Genomic DNA, 18,759 nt, shown 5'->3' with positions numbered 1-18,759 from the left:
ACATAGGACTGTAACACAGTTATATGGATATGTCCTATAACATATGACATATGTATCTATAAGAAAATGTAAATAAGAGCGCTTGATTTTGTTTTTTGTTCATGGCATTTTCTTTTCTAACTTTTTATTTTGTATTGGGGTATAGCCAGTTAATAAGGCTGTAATAGTTTCATGTGAACAGCAAAGGGACTTAGCCATGCATATACATGTATCCATTCTCCCCCAAACCCCCCTCCATCGAGGCTGCCACATAACATTGAGCAGAGTTCCCTGTGCTGTCCTTGTTGGTTATCCATTTCAAATATAGCAGTGTGCACATGTCCATCCCAAATTCCCTAACTGTCCCTTCCCTCCTCCTTCACCATAAATCGGTTCTTTAAGTCTGAGTGTCTCTGTTAAGAGTGCTTGATTTCTAAAAGACCTTTTAAAGGTTCTAGGTGGCCCGCTGACAAGGAAAAAGGGCTTGGAAACTAGTAAAGCTGACAAGACAGGAAACACCTACTGTGTAGGACGAATCCTGTAGGTGATGAGTCTAAGGTTAAAAGGATGTGAACAGGAAAAAAAAAAAAAGAACAAACCGAAACAATTCATGGCCTTTGACTTTTAAAATAGCTGTGCTGACAAATAGAAATTTCAGTAAACTGATGCTAATATATGCTATCAACTGGGTAAAATTAAATCCCGAGGTTTTGGGCAAAGGTCTTTTAACCCCTGTCATTTTACTGACAACAGACTGTGAGAGATAGAGCTGTCCCTCTGCCCCAAGTTCACTGGGAGTTGCTGTGCGGGGTGTGCAGCTGGGGTGACCTACCCCCAACAAAGTTGCCAGCATGGAAAGAGGGAGAGGAGGTGCACAAGGAGGTGGCGACAAGGACATCTCACGTCCCCAGGTCCCTTCCTTTGAAGCTTTTCCACAGAAAGTTGTCAACTGAGCCTGGGTGGAGATCAGGGCTTTTAAAAAGAGTTTTAAATTTCAAAGGACAGTCTAAGCATCTGGTACTGAGGGAGGCCACGTGGGTGTCTACACGGGAAGTTCATTTCTCAGAATAGGGCAGTGCTCCCACCTGATGAAGCTCCCGGGCTCCCTGCCCCCACCTTTACTGCCCATCAGCTGCCAAGGAGCTGAAGGTTCACAAACACGCTGCGAGAGGCACCTCCCAACTCCCACCACAGGGGCGGCTGCTCTGTGAACCTGCCCGCCCACCCACCCGTTCTCCTGGGGCCTGACGGCTCTGTCAGTTTATTCTCTTGGATGAAATGACTAAACAGGAAGGTCCAGGGAGCATCGTACCAGGTCTTGCTCTGCAGGTTGACCTCTGACCCTGGGCCCCACCTTTCGGGGGTCATGGACCATCTGTGAGTCTGATAAAGGTCAGTGATCCTCAGCAATGACTGTGAGCACAACACTGCCTCAACCTCAGGGCATGGGCAGGGGACTTAACAGGGACTCCCCTGCCAAAGGCAGGGGGAGCCCTGAGCTCAGCCGCGGCCAGACTCCAGTTCAGAGGAGTCCCTGCTGTCCTCCTCAACTTCTCCCCACCTTCCAGCTCATCTCTGACTCTCGCCTCACCCTCCTCTCTGTCCTCCACATTTGCAAGAGGTCTTCCCAAACATAAACTCAAAGGTCCTAGAAAACCCTGCAGTGCCCCCTACCCCAGCCAATCCCCGCTCAGTGTCACTGCAGGGGTCCCTCTCACAGGGGGCTTTGGGACGAGGGTCTCCACCTCCCCCACCACCAGATACCACCCTTCCCAGAGAAGCTATACAGCTACTTCATCTCTGGTCGACAAGGCCAGGTACATGGTACAGCAGGCATTTCCTAAGTTTTCTTAGTTGGTTTAGTTGTCCGACCAACTGATTCCGAGAGACTCATCAGTTTACGATGATGCTAAGCTTGAGTCATCCTGCTTATTTAGCTTCCATGCAGAGTACATCATGAGAAACGCTGGGCTGGAAGAAGCACAAGCTGGAATCAAGACTGCCAGGAGAAATAACAATAACCTCAGATATGCAGATGACACCACTCTTATGGCAGAAAGTGAAGAGGAACTGAAAAGCCTCTTGATGAAAGTGAAAGAGGAGAGTGAAAAAGTTGGCTTAAAGCTCTACATTCAGAAAACGAAGATCATGGCATCTGGTCCCATCACTTTATGGCAAATAGTTGGGGAAACAGTGGAAACAGTGTCAGACTTTATTTTTTTGAGTTCCAAAATCACTGCAGATGGTGACTGTAGCCATGAAATTAAAAGACACTTACTCCTTGGAAGAAAAGTTATGACCAACCTAGATAGCATATTCAAAAGCAGAGACATTACTTTGCCAACAAAGGTCTGTCTAGTCAAGGCTATGATTTTTCCAGTGGTCATGTATGGATGCGAGAGTTGGACTGTGAAGAAGGCTGAGCACCGAAGAATTGATGCTTTTGAACTGTGGTGTTGGAGAAGACTCTTGAGAGTCCCTTGGACTGCAAGGAGATCCAACCAGTCCATTCTAAAGGAGATCAGTCTTGGGTGTTCTTTGGAAGGAATGATGCTAAAGCTGAAACTCCAGTACTTTGGCCACCTCACGCGAAGAGTTGACTCATTGGAAAAGACTCTGATGCTGGGAGGGATTGGGGGCAGAAGGAAAAGGGGACGACAGAGGATGAGATGGCTGGATGGCATCACCGACTCGATGGACGCGAGTCTGAGTGCACTCCGGGAGTTGGTGATGGACAGGGAGGCCTGGCATGCTGCGATTCATGGGGTCGCAGAGTCGGACATGACTGAGCGACTGAACTGAACTGAACTGAACTGAAGCTTGAGATGAATGCCCCGGAGCTTTGAAACTCCTAACCCTAACCCTGTTTTGCTTCTGCATTTAACAAGCGGACGTTACCTAAGTGAGAATCATAAAGGCACATCCCTTCCATGATTTTGGGAAATGCTACTTTCCTCGCAGAATCCCTGACACTGTGTATTTGTAGGGCTGAGCACCTCCCATGAGCATGAACACTTTCTTTCGTGATAAAAACTAGAACACCGGCCCTGGTCTGCCCCTTCAGCTGAGTCAGCGAGGTTCTCAGTGTGCCTGCTCCACGCACTCCCTTCAGGCCACGGGGAGTGAAGAGAGCTGGTTAAACCCTCTGTCCTGAAGACAGGCTGCCAGTGTCCTGCATGGCAGGCTCCTTGGAGGAGGGGGCTGAGGCTGCACAGGCCTCCTGGCTAGCAGTGGGTGGGACCCACGTCAGGCTCCCTCCCTAGACCAGGAGCCTCAGGCTGCAGATGCCTGAGCAGCTGGACGCTGCCAGGCCATTAATCTCCTCGTATGATGAGAAGAATTTTGTTTTGCAAACACTCTGAACTCAGTGGAATTGAGTTCTTTTCAGTTTACATTTTATCACATGAGTAGTCACCTTTGGGGTAAGCAAAGTTTCCCTGATAGAGCAGAGCAGTCCCCTCTCTCGTCCATACTCCCTCCCCCCAGACACTGGCCTCCTTGTCATCCATGAAGGCTCAGACCCCACATTTCTCATGCGCAGGTTCAAACAGTAGAGCAGAGTGTGAGAGGGCTGAATCCACTGTCCAGAAAAGAAGTCACCAAAAACACGGTCCCTAACCTGCTTGCCAGTTCCTCTGAAAGCGCCCCTCCTCCTCTTGGGGAACCTCGATGAAAGTCATCCATCAAAACCAGGGGGGGCGGGGATGAGATTAGAGAGCCAGGCGGGATGAGGGGTTGTCTCTCAAAGGTCTCTTTATCCTAAGAGCCTGGGAACCACAGGGGCCTGAGATCAAACTTGTTTTGCAAAGACCCCTCTCACAGACCTGGGAGCCAGGAGGCCTAGCCTTCAGAGGAGAGACTGGGGGGTGGGCATTTAGGGAGAGGAGGGGGTGAGGGGGGTGACGAACCAGACAGGAACCCCGAGCTGCACCCCTTCTGCCTCAATCCTGCCTGTGGAAAGCCAGCATTTAAATCCACTTTGAATCTAAGATTTTCAAAAAGTATTACAAAAGAAAAGGCTGGGACACAGACAGACGTGTCCGCGTGGTGCTGTGTGCGGAGCTGATGGAAGTACTGCTCACAGCTCATGGCCCATCCAGCGTTCATCCCAGTCCCGCCGGGCACGGATCATCACTACCCTCGCTGTGCAGAAGAGGCGACCAAGTGTCAAAGCAGGTCGGTGTCTAGACAAGCACAGCCACCAAGGGGGCGTGTGGAGCAACACTCGGCCTCGCTACTGCCCCCGGGCCCAAGCTCCCATCCACTGGTCAGCAGGAGGTCTGTCCGAGCCTCTCAGGTGGACAAGCCCACCCAGGAGCTCCAGGGACACACAGTGAGGGGCCTAGGGGAAACTGCCCCCAAATGTTCCTCGAAGGCACATGGATTACTCTAAACTACAGGTACTTAAGAATGGTGGTTGCGACATGGACACTGTGACCCCTCCTCCACCCCCCGAGGCAGGAGCTGAGCCTCCATAAAGGATCTGCTTATCGGTGGAGACAGAGAACCTGAACAAACAAACCCTCAGCCTCGTTAGGGGACCAACCCCAGGCCAGACTGCTCAGATTCTTCACTAATTGAGCGTCCAAAGCCTGCGTGTCTTTGTTCTGTCACGTGTGCATGCGTGCCAAGTCGCTTCAGTCCTGTCTGACTGTGCAACCCTGTGGACTGTAGCCTGTCAGGCTCTTCTGTCCATGGATTCTCCAGGAAAGAATATTGGAGTGGGATTTTCCTGACCCAGGGACTGAACCCAGGTCTCCTGCATTGCAGGCAGATTCTTTACCATCTGGGGCTTGCCTGGTGGCTCAGCTGGTAAAGAATCCGCCCGCAATGTGGGAGACCTGGGTTCGATCCCTGGGTTGGGAAGATCCCCTGGAGAAGGAAAAGGCTACCCACTCCAGTATTCTGGCCTGGAGAATTCCATGGACTGTATAGCCCATTGGGTTGCAAAGAGTCGGACAAGATTGAGTGACTTTCACTTTCTTTACCATCTGAGCCACTAGGTAAGCCCCTCTTTGTCCTGGCTGCTGCTGCTGCTGCTAAGTTGCTTCAGTCGTGTCCGACTCTGTGTGACCCCATAGACGGCAGCACACCAGGCTCCCCTGTCCCTGGGATTCTCCAGGCAAGAACACTGGAGTGGGTTGCCATTGTCCTGGCAACTCATCTCAAATTTGTTTCTTTGTCTAACGAATATAAAAGCCACCTTCTTTGGCCACATTTTGGGTCCCACTTCTGTGAGACCTCCGTGTACAGGAATTAAGACTTGCCTCCCTCCGTGTGCAGGAATTAAGACTTGCCTCTTTGTCTCCTGTTCATCTATCTTGTGTCAATTTTACTATCAGTCCAGAGACAAGAACTCCAGGGGGGTGGGAGGGTGTTTCCTAGCCACTGTGGGCACAGGAACCCTGAGAACAACCCCAGACTAAACACAGGCTGGAGAGACTGAACCACATCCCCACCCCATTCCCCGTCCCACCAGCCCACGTTCCCTCCTGGAGCCAGGACCCCGGTCGACCTGGATGAAAGTGGTGGACAGGTACCGAAGGTTCAAAAGGAGACTGAGGCCACTGACACGGACCTTCCTTCTAGTTTCGGGAGCAAAAGCCAGTGGACAGAGTCAGACGTGAATCTTTGATGTCACTGGATTCCTGGACTGCTTGGAGACCGTCTCCCTTCAGGGTCTGGTGAAGACTCAGGTTTCCAAGAGTTCAGGGAAAAAGGCAAAGATTCTAAAGAAACAAGTTTTCTCAAGACCAAGTGTGTTGTACAGAACAGCGGACTGAGGGGGGCCTATGCCTCCAGCTCCTGGTCTGCAAGCCCTCTATTGACAGCCTCGATGTCTGTCAACAGAAAAGTAGATATAACATGCTGTGAGTTCTTCATTCAACACCGCACAGCTATAGAAGAGAGTGAAAGTAAAGCGAGAGTCACTCAGTCATGTCCGACTCTTTGCGACCCCATGAACTATACAGTCCATGGAATTCTCCAGGCCAGAATGCTGGAGCGGGTAGCCTTTCCCTTCTCCAGGGGATCTTCCCAACCTAGGGATCGAACCCAGGTCTCCCACATTGTGGGCGGATTCTTTACCAGCTGAGCCACTAGGGAAGCCCAGGAATACTGGAGTAGGTAGCCATTCCCTTCTCCAAGGGATCTTCTTGACTCATGAATTGAACTGGGGTCTCCTGCATTGCAGGCGGATTCTTTACCAGCTGAGCTATCAGGGAATCCCAGAGAAGAGAGATAGCTCACTAAAGCTTCACAGACAACCCATGAATGAACCAAGAACAAGGCTGAGAGAAAAGCCCAATTTGCATAGTAACACAGATGATACACATTATATAAAATCTGAAACAAAATAAACAAGCACTTTCCTGGAGGTCCAGTGGTTTAGGCCCCCTGCTTCCATTGCAGGAGGCATGCGTGGCTTTGATCCCTAGATTCTGCGTGAAAAAGAATAAATAATCCTTTGCAATGCTGGCCACCTGATGTGACCAGCCAATTCACTGGAAAAGATCCTGATGCTGGGAAAGACTGAAGGCAGGAGAAGGGGACAACAGAGGATGAGATGGTTGAATGGCATCACCAACTCAATGGACATGAGTTTGAGCAAGCTCCGGAAAATGGTGAAGGGCAGGGAAGCCTGGAATGCTGCAGTCCATGGGTTGCAAAGAGTCAGACATGACTGAGCGACTGAACAATTATATGCACTGTTAAGATTACACAAATGTTTAATAAAAGGATAAACAAGAGCTTAGTTTCCTCCTGGGGGAAAAGTAGGAGGGAAAATCATCAATAAAGTGCACCCAGTGATACAACTGTATTTGTAACGCTTTATTTAAGGCGGGTGATAGGTACTTGGAGGCTCCTATTTAATTCTCTGTATGTGTGTGCATGCACGTACATTCTCCGTCGTGTCTGATTCTGTGACCGCGCCACCACCTGGGAAGCATTACATTCTACATTTTCATTAAAAAGAATGAAGACGCAGAGCATGCTTCTCTTGGAACAGGGTTGTACACCAACAGGTTTTGAAGCTGCACTTCTGCCACCATGTGGCTCCTTGAGGTATTACATGCACACAATTTGCAGAAAAGGCAAGTCCGAAAAGGGGCATTGTTAGCTCATTCTCAGGGGCAGCGTCACAGGAAAGCGACCCACAGTGAGAACCCGAGTGTCCCCCACTCTGTATGTGACCAATGCTAGAAGCCTACCTGACCAGTTGTGAATGGTGCTTGATGACAGCACAGAAAGCATGGCACGATGCAAACACAGGAAACGGGACGCCCACCTCACGCCACGCACAAAGACGGACTCAGCGGGGATTACGGACTTACACGCAAGACCTGAAACTACAAACTCCCAGGAGAAGTCAGAAAGGAAAAGCAACTTGACATCCGTCCTGGCAACGACTTTCTTCATGTGCCCACCAAGAACGCAAGCCACCAAAGCAGTCGGCACGTGGGACTGCATCAAACTGAAAAGCCTCTGTTCAGCAAAAGAAACAATAAAAAAATGAAAACATAATGTACAGATGAAAGAAGAAATTTTCAAATCACATGCCACATAAGCGGTTAATACCTAAGATGCATATTTTAAAAATGCATACAGCTCAAAAGTAAAAACCAAAAACAAAAAGCCAAACATTTCCCCAAAGACTTACAGATGACCAACAGGTACACAGAAAATGCTCCACATCACTACTCATCAGGAAAATGCAAATCAAACTCCAGTGAAATGTCACCTCACACCTGTCAGTAACGCTTTTATAAAAAAGGCAAGAAACAGCGAATGCTGGCAAGGATGTGGGGGGGAAAAGGGAACCCCCATGCTCTGTGTGTGGGAATGTCAGTGTGGGCAGCCACTGTTGAACAGAGCAGGGAGGTTCCTCAAAGAAACTAAAAATAGAGCTACTGTGTCACCCAGCAATCCCACGTCCGGGTGTATACTGGAAGGAAATGAAATCATGATCGCAGAGACAGCTTTGTGCTCTCACGGTTATGGCAGCACCGCTCACAAGGACCAAGACACACAGACAACCCGAGGGTCCATCGCGGGGTGAACAGATAAAGAAATTTTCTCTCTCTCTTACACACAGGCACGCACGCACACACACACACAGAGGAAAGCATCTCAGCATAAAAAGGACATCCTGCCATTTGCAAAAGCATGGATGGACTGCTAGAGCATTACACGAAGCGAAATAAATCAGACAGAGAGAGACAAATACTACGTGATCGAATCTACACGTGGAATCAAACAACGCTGAACCCACAGAAACAGCAGAAGGGTGATGCCAGGGACTGGGCCGGGGAGGGGAGGGGACATGCTGGTCAGAGGATATAGAGTTGAGTTCCAGTTACGAGACCAATTAGCTTTGGGGATATGCTGTCCAGCATGGGGACAATACTTAACAATACTGTATACATGAAAGTCCTTTCACGAGAAGAAATTTTATGTTCTCACCACAACAAAATGGTAATTATGCGTGGTCGTGGGTGGGTTAATTAACCTTATTGTGGTAAACATGTTGGGAAACTATATACGTGTCTCAAATCATTACATTATACACCTTAAAATTACATGAAATTACATGTCAATTACATCTCAAGAAAGCTGGAAAAAAGGGAAAATTTTAAAAACATGCTATGAAGCCCAGTCAAAGGTGATGAGAAAGTTGGTGGACATGAACTGTAGGGGAAAAAAGGATGAATGTAAGATATATCCAACATAGGAAGGTTTAAATTAGTCCTAACACCAGCACAGCCAGGTGAGACGGGCCGGCGTCCAGACGCAACCACCCTGGGAGGCGAGTGGGGGGCCTGTGTGTAGACTCCAAACCCAGGAGCGAAGAAGCAGGAAGAAGTAACAGAGACAACGCCGGTCCACAGTGGGAGGCTGACGCGCAGACCCGGTGCTCATCCCAGCAGACCTTACCAGAGGCCAGCACCTCTCCTCTGAATACGCAGGCCGGAGAGACGCAAGCCTAGAGCGTACACACAGCGGCCCTGACTAGACGTACAGAAACAGGTCCTCGTGTGAGAGCGTGTGCACTCAAGCACTAACTTGGTGAAGGGAGCAGACCACTGGCTTAACTACATTCTGTTCACTCTGTGCGGTGGGGTGTGTGATGACTGTACAGGGGTGCTTGCCCTGCCCGTTATCCCGGCTGCACCCCCCAGCCGACCCCAGGCCTGTGCGGGCTCAGCCCCTCCAGTGGGAGCAGGACTCAGCATCCAGTTGAGACTCATAAGACGGGGAAATCGAGAAACCATGGGATCCCACTAAAAAGTAACGACATAAATTAGCCATCCGCTCAAACACACACAGACACAGACCTTCCCATAGGTGAGCACAGGTCTGACTGCCACGTGCTGGGCTCGATTCAGATCACCCCACATCCCACAGATGTCCCCTTCCTCCTCCCACTCCCACCAAGGTCAGCTCCCAGGTGCTCCGACACGTCTCCAGTTTTCCTTCCAGAACAGGGAGGAAGGAAGTTTGCAAGTTCCCAGTCATCACAAGAGTCCACTCATGAGGATGGTGACCAAGGGAGGACTAGTTTGATGTAACTAAAGTACACTACTATCTGGCCATTGCCACAGAACTGGATTTAACTTGAAAGGATCTGAATGCAGTGATGTCTAAAATTTAACATCAAACAGAGTTTTCACGACTGCTAACCTCCTCCATGGGGGAAGGCAACGGCAACCCACTCCAGGCTTCTTGCCTAGAAAATCCCATGGACGGAGGACCCTGGTGGGCTGCAGTCCATGGGGTCGCTAAGAGTCGGACATGACTGAGCATCTTCACTTTCACTTTTCACTTTCATGCACTGGAGAAGGAAATGGCAACCCACTCCAGTGTTCTTGCCTGGAGAATCTCGAGGAACGGGGGAGCCTGGTGGGCTGTCGTCTATGCAGTCGCAGAGTCGGACACAACTGAAGCGACTTAGCAGCAGCAGCAGCTGCAACCTCCTCCATGGCAGGGTCAGCAGATTCTTTCTTTCTGGTGGCACCATGAGGCTTCTGGGATCTCAGCCCGCCAATAGGGGATCAAACCCCAGACCCTGGCAGCGAGAGTACCGAGTCCTAACCACTGGACCAAACGGTCAGAGTATGACAATTTCAGGCTCTGAGGGCCCCAGGCCTCTGTTGTGACTTTTCACTCCCCTCTGTGGCTCAGAGGCAGCCCTGGATGACAGCTAACAGACGCTGGGTTGCGTCCTAAGACTGATGTTTGAATATCATGTGATTTTCACACCTTCATGTTTTTCAGATATTAAAAGCTGTCAAAACCATTCTTGGCTCACAGGCTGCGGCTAGGCTTGGCCTGCAGACTGAACCACATCTGATAAACACACATAAAACACCATTTACTGTATAACCGTGAGAAAACAGACTTTTCTTTATAAAATGCTAACTCCTTAAGCAACATATCGGACAGTAGGTTCCCAAAGTGAATGCCCCAAAGACCCCCAATCACAGCCTTCACAAGGACGAGCACCGGGTTTACAACAACAGAAAGACACACCCCAAGCTTCCATGGTGCCTGCAACAGTAGAGCCAAGACAGAGTCTGACCCAAACACACCTGCCCAGCCCAGCCGAGGCAGCACTCCCGCCGGGACACCCCACACAGAGAGGAAGACCACAGCTGCTGGAGCCAAGAGGAACAGGACTGTGAGGCTCAGGAAACAGACACACCCTTCTCTTCCCAAACCAGCCGTGTCCGACATTCAGGACTTCATCCTCTGAAAAATTCCGAACAGGTGTTTCAGCATCACTGACCTCCACTTGATGCCCACCGCCCAGCTGTCCATCTTCACTCTTTCCGTGGACCATTTCTGAAGTCTTTATTGAAATTGTTACAATGTTGTTTCAGTTTTATGTTTTGGTTTTTGGCCAAGAGGCATGTGGGATCTTAGCTTTCTGACCCGGGACTGAACCACACGCCCTCTGCTGGAAGGTGCAGTCTTAACCAGTGGGCCACCAGGGAAGTACGTCCTCTTCACTCTCTGCTTCTATTGATTTTTCCTTCCTCCCAGCTTATAAGAAGTCATACATGTCCTTCAATTCTCTAAAGTTGTGAAAAGAAAAAAAAAGTCTGACAAACCTCTTTACAAGGTTAAAGGTTAAAGCTAGAATACCCCCAGAACATCTTCACCTGACAGTTACCTTCATCATTTTGAACAGCAACATGGAAATATCACCCACAGAGAGAGATGCTTTTCAGCAGAAAGCTTTCTTTGCCCCTCAGATCACATCTAAGATCTGCCTGGTGAAAAAGTCTATTTGCAAACAAGTACCTTCGTTGAGAGTAGACATTTAATTTAGTTCACTGATATACTGGAAAGGTAACTGGTTGGGCGGTCTACAGCAGCTTCCTACACACCAGTCCTAATTGAACGACGTGAGCCCTGCAGGGGTTAGGGCAGGGTTAGAGGTGACAGGCACAGCCTGACACAGGGCAGGAACCCACAGCTGGTAGTTATCACCATAAACAGGACACTGAGAAACGAGCTGAGAAATTAATGTGAGGACATGTGGGAGAAGTCTTTTAAGGGAAAAGCATTCCTGGTGGCTTTTTTTTTCGCCATGTGTGATCTTGGTTCTCCCCCCAGGGATCAAGCCCATTCCCCCTGCACTGGGAGCGCGGGGTCTGAACCACTGGCCCACCAGTGAGGTCCCCAAAGAACCACACTTCTCCTTGCAAATGGAAAAGGGGAAAGAAAGAAAATGTACACAAGGAAATTCTGGTTTGTGGAGGTGGACGGGGGGGTTGTGTACTTCCCTATTTCACACACATACACAGAGGGCTGTATGTTTCCCTATTTTTCACACACACACACACACACACACACACACACACACAGGGCTGTGTGTTTCCTCGTTTCTTACATACACACACACACACACACACACACACACAGGACTGTGTGTTTCCCTGTTTCAGACAGACACACACACACAGGGCTGTGTGTTTCCCTGTTTCACACACACACACACCACACACTCACATATACCACACACACATGTACACACACACACCACCTGCTGGAAAGGATCACACACACACACAACCACACACATATACACTGACACACACATATACACACACAGACACACAGATACACACATATACATACACACAGATGACACACACACACGCCACTGCTGGAAAGGATCAAACTTGGCCTGTGCTGGTAAACTGCCAGCTTATTCAATTGTCAAGAATTCACAATATTTTAACTGTCTCATTCAACACAAGGCTTCTAGAAAAACTTCAGAAATTGAGTCACCATTACAATCACGAGCTGTGGAGGGGAGAGGACTCCTCTGTGTTATCAGAACATGTCTGTGTACGTGCTTCTGTGCACTTTCCTACAAAGGTCTGCACACTGCAGAGCCTCAAGGTGGGCTGTGCCCAGTAAGTCAAATTTAGACCCTGATGACCCATCCACCTGCTCCAAGCACCTCTGGGCTTTTTCCTCACATCCTCGTCATGTCCTCGTTAGATGCGCCTTCACCAGGGATGCAGGACAGGACACTGAACCCACGCACTTGTTACATTTTGTCTCACACCAAGCTGAGCCCCCTCAAGGGCCCCACTCCCACCTCATTTCCACAGCACATCGTCACCTCCACATGACTTGACCACTGATGCAACCACCTAACCTAACCACGCAGAACACTCGCCTGCGCAGCTAATAGCACTGCTCATGTCTTTCGGGGTTTGGCAGCATACCACCATGAGATCTTAAGGCTGAAAGAAGGGGCTGACAGAGCCAGACCGATGATGGGGGTAGGAGGGGGTGTCCTGCCTCAACACACAGACCCCCAGCCTCTCCAGAAAGACTCAACGGTAGACCCCACAGCTTGGGCTATGATGCTGTGCCATGCGTGCTCAGCCGTGTCCGACTCTCTCTGACCCCATGGACTGTAGCCCACCAGGCTCCTCTGTCCATGGGATTCCCCAGGCAAGCATATTGGAGTGGGCTGCCATTTCCTCCTCCATGGGATCTTCCCGACCCAGGGATGGAACCCGCATCTCCTGTGTCTCCTGCATTGCAGGCGGGTTCCTTACCAGCTGAGGCATCAGGAAAACCCCATGTGGGATGGATTAAAGAGGCTGAATTTAAGAACCATTTCCTGGGCCTCGAAACTGACGTTCAGGAAGATTCATAAATTTCCCCCCAAACAAGCCAAAATACCTAAAGTAAGGGGACTGTGCTCTGGCCACAGTGTCAGTTAACTTTAATTAAAACAAACTGTTTTCTATGTCCTGGCTACAGAGGGCGGTTACTGACCTGCAGCATGTGCAGAGTTAAAAAGTATTTTATAAAAAGGGGAAAGCAAGTAGCATTGAAAACCCTCATCTTTGCAGAGAATTGTTGAAATAAACAATTATTTTGAAAGCTATATTTGAAGTATACTTTGAAAACTAGCATTAAACAATAATATTTTTTGCTCTTTTTTCCTATCATATAGAGTATTTTCATCAGTTTATTTATGAACGGGGAAAAAATGAGGCCCTTTTTTCAAAGAGCCTAACAAAATGATATCTTTTGCAGAAATAGAAAAATCCATTCCAAAAGTCACAGGAACCTCAAGGAACACGCCCCCCGCCCCAAGCCAAAATATCTTGAAAAAGATGAAGTCTGAGGTTTCATAACTTCCTGATTTCAAATCTATAAATTTCCAATAATGTAAACAGTGCAGTGCTGGCAAGAGTTCAGACACACAGACCAGGGGAGAGAACTCGGGGCTGGTAATAAACCCTCCACATACCGTCAAATGGTTTCAAAAAGGGTGCCAAGACTGCTCAGTGGGAGAAAGTGCAGTCCTTTCAACAAATGGTGGGAAAAACGTACTCAAGCATTCATTCAAGCAAAAGAATAAAGCTGGGCTCTTAACCTCACGGCATAAACAGAAGCTGACTCCAAACAGCTCAGACAAAACTCTTAGAAGAGAACACAGGAGAGAAACCATTATATTGGATTTTGTTACAATTTACTGGATATGACCCCCCAAAAAAGAGCAACAAAAATAACACCAGGCAGTGGGAACTGTATCAACATTAAACATTTCTGTGTGGCATAGGACACAATCTAGAGTGAAGGAGAACCTAGAGACGGGAGAAAGTCACACCACACATATGACAGAAAGTCACACCACACATATGACAAGGAGCTCATACCTAAAATCCGTAAAGAACTCACACAGCTCAACACAACGACAACTAGATACAGTGAGCTCGGCGGGGAAAGACTGAGAGATGGAAGAGAAGCAGGTCAAAGGCAACTACGCAGGCAGAACCACAGGAAGAAAAGGATGAAGGGGAAATTCCGAGAACCTTTAAAAATACTTTCTGCTTTGCTGGAAGAGAAGTCTGCCCTGTCACTTATCCGGCTCCAAGTGGAGTTGAAGCCTGGGAATCCCCATATAAGGGCGCTCACTCAGGGCTGTTTCCGCAGGCATGTCACAGCCCCCGCAGCATACACACACATATTACAGGCTGAGGTTTCCATCCTCAATAGCCAGGAAACATGCCAAGACACGTCATCCTTGCCCAATCACGGTTCAGCATCTGGCAGTTTTCCTGCGCAGTTTTCCTGCGGTGGCAGCTGGTGGTGGACACGGAGCCCGTGTGGCTATCATCCCCACAAGCAGCCCTTCAGTCAGAAAGATGCTCACACTACGATGACGCCCTGCCGCCCACGGACGGGACTGTCCCGTCTCCGGAGAAGCTGCCTTCCAGCCCACACTCCCTCTCGGGCTTTGGAGCGAAGCCTCTGTGCTGGGTGAGCCTCGCGCCTTGTCTCAGCTCTGCGCGGTCCAGTCGGGCAGCTGCCAGCCAGGCAGCAACTTATCTGAATCGAGACAAGCTTTATGTGTGAAATACACACGGGATTCCTCAGAAATGTAAAATGTCCCAGCAACTGTTAACATGATCATAGTGTGGATATAGTCTGGACACGGTAATAGTTTGGCGTTTTGAGTCACATCAAATCTATTATTAAAATTAACTTCATCTGTTCTTTTCTACACGTGGTTGCTAGAAAACTGTGCAAATGTGGCATGGCTCATTTGATGTATTATGGACAGTCGTCCTAGACAAGATCACAGACCTGTTCCAGAATGAAGAGACGTGGCCCAGAAACCATTCAGAGGACAAGGAGCTGAAAACTCGGGCACCCCCGTCCAAGCTCAGGGAACAGAAGGCTTTGAATCCTCTGAGGGTAGCACGCAGCCCAGGGTGGGGTTCGGGGCAGCCTGGCCTGGAACCTGCCCAGGTCTCCTCACCTGCAGGCTGGACTCCTGTCTGTAAAGTGTGTATCAAACTCCCTCCAGGGCTACAAGTACTATAAACAAAGGAATGTGTTTCCACCATCAGCAACACTAACTGAGCTCTCAACAAACAGGCTTCCCTTTCTTTCAGAGCCTTAGAAGTCCTGTAGACACACTGAGGAGCTGATTCAGCCACCCTGGGGTGAGTCACAGAGCCAGGGAGAGACTTGGGTCCCACCAGGCGGGCAGGCAGAGAGCCTTCAGAGTTCAGCCCCTCCTAGGGCCCCACCCACTCCTTCCTCTTAGATCCTCACAAATCATTACAATTAACTTTGAAATTCTGGCAGCGGCTCAGGACTCCTTAGGACTGTTATTAATAACTCACTGCTACCGTCTAAATTTGAATGTTGCTCTATCCTAACTGTAGCATGGATACATCCTTTACTGATGGCAGGGCCTGGTCAGACACATAATGAATGAGACCTTCATAATGGCCTGAGAAATGAGCAAAGTCACACTGAATACAGACTTTCAATGACTGACCGGGTGAATCAGGACCACAGGGATGAAGAGCAACTTGACGAAGCCGTCACCTCTGACTGAGCAGCCCGGGCTTCATTTCTGGACGGGTTTTGGAAAAGCCACTTTTATGATGTCCTCACGGTTGATATTATTTTCTTATTCTCCACCCACCTTTCCCCAAACACTTGCCATCACTGATTATAGGTGCCAACCCTTCTGGGATCTGGCTGAAGGAAGCTTGACAAGCATGCCAGGATCTCGTCTCCAGGACCCCTCCCACCATGACAGCAATGCAGGGTCTGGGCAGGGGGAGAGGGGAGTGGAGGACGACCCCTGCAGGATCCCCTGCCATGCCCCTTTGAGAAGGTGGGGGGATGGGCAGAGCAGGGGGAGGAAGGGAAAGGGAAGAGAGGGGAGGAGGCTGAACAAGGAAAAAGCAAAAGAAGGAAGATAAAGTCTCTGCAGCAGTGGCTGGGCACGATAGTGGGGGGTTGCTCTGAAGAGGGGAGAAAACACGTGAAAATCTCAGACACTAAACAGAACATGGTTCCTTTCAACCCTGACCTCCTCCAGGAGTTTCAGGTCTTTAAGGAGGCAAGCTCCAAATATCCAAAGTAAAGTAAAAACCAAAGCTCAAGAAACAGTTTGGTGGACCCTCAGAAAGTTCAACAGAGAATTACTATACGCTTTGGCAATCCCACCTCCGGGTCCCCACCCCACGGAACTGAAAACAGGGACTCAGACGCCCGCACCCCCAAGTGCACCGCAGCACTCCCACAACAGAGAGCAGGCAGGAACTGCCGTGGGTCCCTCGACAGATGAGTGGTGACAAAATGTGGCCCATCCACACAATGGAGTAACAGCCGCCACAGAAAGGAAAGCCACCCAGATGCATGTATAGCAGGGTGAGCCTCAAAGTCATGCCGCTACGTGGAAGGGCAGACACTGAGGTCACGTGTCATACGACCCACGTGTGTCACGTGTCGTGTGGCCCACACGTCACACTGCTTTGATACACATGTGTCATGTGTTGTATGACCCATGTGTATCATGCATCACGTGACCCAGTTGTGTCATGTCTTATCCAACCCCCTTGCGTCACGTCTTACAACCCACGCATGTTCCACTCGTGTAGTGTTATGTGACCCACTCATGTCACATGACCTGTGTGTATCATGCATCATGTGACCCACTTGCGTCACGTGTCGTATGACCCACACGTCACGTGTCATATGACCCACTCATGTAAGATGCACGAGCAAGTTCAGAGGCAGGAAACGCATTGGAGCCGTTGAGGTGGGGAGCAGGGGTGGGGAGTTAGGGCTTCAGGTGCACAGTACTCGGCATGACGGAAAGTCCTGTCAATGGAGAGAGGTGACGGTTGTAGAGCATGTGGATGTAGTTAATGCACTAAAACTTATACCTTAAAATGGTTCAAATGGAGAGTTTTATGTTAGAGGTATTTTACTACAATAAAAATAGTTTTTAAAAAGAGGTGGGCTGGGACTTCCCTGGTGGTCCAATGGCTAAAACTCTGCACTCCCAACACAGGGGATGGAGCCAGATCCTTGATCAGGGAACTAGACAGATCCCTCACGCAGCAACTGAAGATCCCGAGGGCTGCAACTAAGACCTGTTACAGACCAAAAAAAAAAAAAAAGGTAGGGGCAGGAGAGAATGTTTGTCAACCACCTGGATCTCACCAAGTACCAAGCTAGAACCCTTCTACATACGTGATCTCAATTAATCCTCCCTATTCATAGATTACAGGTTATGATCATTCACAGATGAAGAATCTGCAACTCACATAGTAAATAACTTTTTCAGAATCATGGAAGTGGCAAAAGTAAGATCTGAACCCAAGTCTGGTCACCGTAAAAGCCATGCTCTTCAGCTGTACCTCAGTGTTTCAAGGATAACCAGGCCCAGTGAGTAAGTCAGTGCGGAAGGCGGCCCTGAGCCAGCCCATCAGCAACAAGAAAGACCACAAACGGCTGAGCCCAAGGACTAGGTGCCACGCCCCCCCATCATGTGCAAGGAGCTTCCTTCTAGCAGCAAAGGAACCTCCTTTCAGCACAGGATTAAAGCCCATCAGTACACTGCCTAGGGCGTATCTACCTCTTCTCGCCCCCAGCAAGATGATTTGGTAAATCTATTTTTCCATTTTTCATGTTCTATGTACCTGACCCCCCAACTCTCACCTGGAGGGCTAAAGCACCCAATTCCCCTGTCGATACCATGGGATACTTATAGCGACTTGCGAAACATAAAGGGACTTTCCAGGTGGCTCCGTGGTAAAGAGCTCGCCTGTCAGTGCACGAAACACCAGAGACCTGGAGATTCAATCCATGCATCAGGAAGATTTCCTAGAGGAGAAATGCAACAATTCCAGTATTCTTGCCTGGAACAGCCCATGGACAGAGGAGCTTGGGCTACAGGCCATGGGGTCGCAAAGAGTCAGACACAACTGAGCGACTTAGCATGCACACCTGTGGAACATAAATACTTTCCTACACATGCCCTCACGTCACCCACCCTTTAACTCTAGTCCACAGTGCAGATGGATTACTACAGGCTAACGACAGGCTAAGTCGTAGCTAAGATCTGTCCTCCACACGGAGGCAGTGAGAGAAGCCAGCTCCCATTTTGCCCTCCTTCTGAGGACAAGTGGATCCTCAATGTGTTGTAAAAACTTGGGGGCAAGTCCTAATTGAAGATCACTGCAAGGCCTCTGCTTTAAAATAATAAAGACACTTTTTTAAAAGTTCCTGTAAAGGTGCTATCTTTTCTTGGGGGACCCTCAGGGCTACTGACATCAAGAAGTTGTCAGTGAGATTTCAGACTCCTCCAGCCATCCTGAGGAGGCTTGGGTCCCCCTGCCCCATCACGGAGCCTTCACTGCAGGATGTCCACGCCATGGTCCTGCTACACCGTTTCTCTGTCATCTGAGAAACTCTCTTTTCAACATTTTT

General features: G+C 49.3%; 1 protein-coding gene across 2 annotated transcripts in view; it reads right to left on the bottom strand.

Moving 5' to 3' along the window:
• Positions 1–18,759, bottom strand: part of LIMS1 (LIM zinc finger domain containing 1) — an 82,060-nt gene that overhangs the window by 35,627 nt on the left and 27,674 nt on the right. The gene's annotated exons all lie outside the window — the stretch shown is intronic.

The sequence above is a fragment of the Ovis canadensis genome, chromosome 3 (assembly GCF_042477335.2).
Source record: "Ovis canadensis isolate MfBH-ARS-UI-01 breed Bighorn chromosome 3, ARS-UI_OviCan_v2, whole genome shotgun sequence".
Classification (NCBI taxonomy): domain Eukaryota; kingdom Metazoa; phylum Chordata; class Mammalia; order Artiodactyla; family Bovidae; genus Ovis; species Ovis canadensis.
Note: the sequence above shows the minus strand (reverse complement) of the source record. Positions and strands in the feature narration are given on the sequence as shown.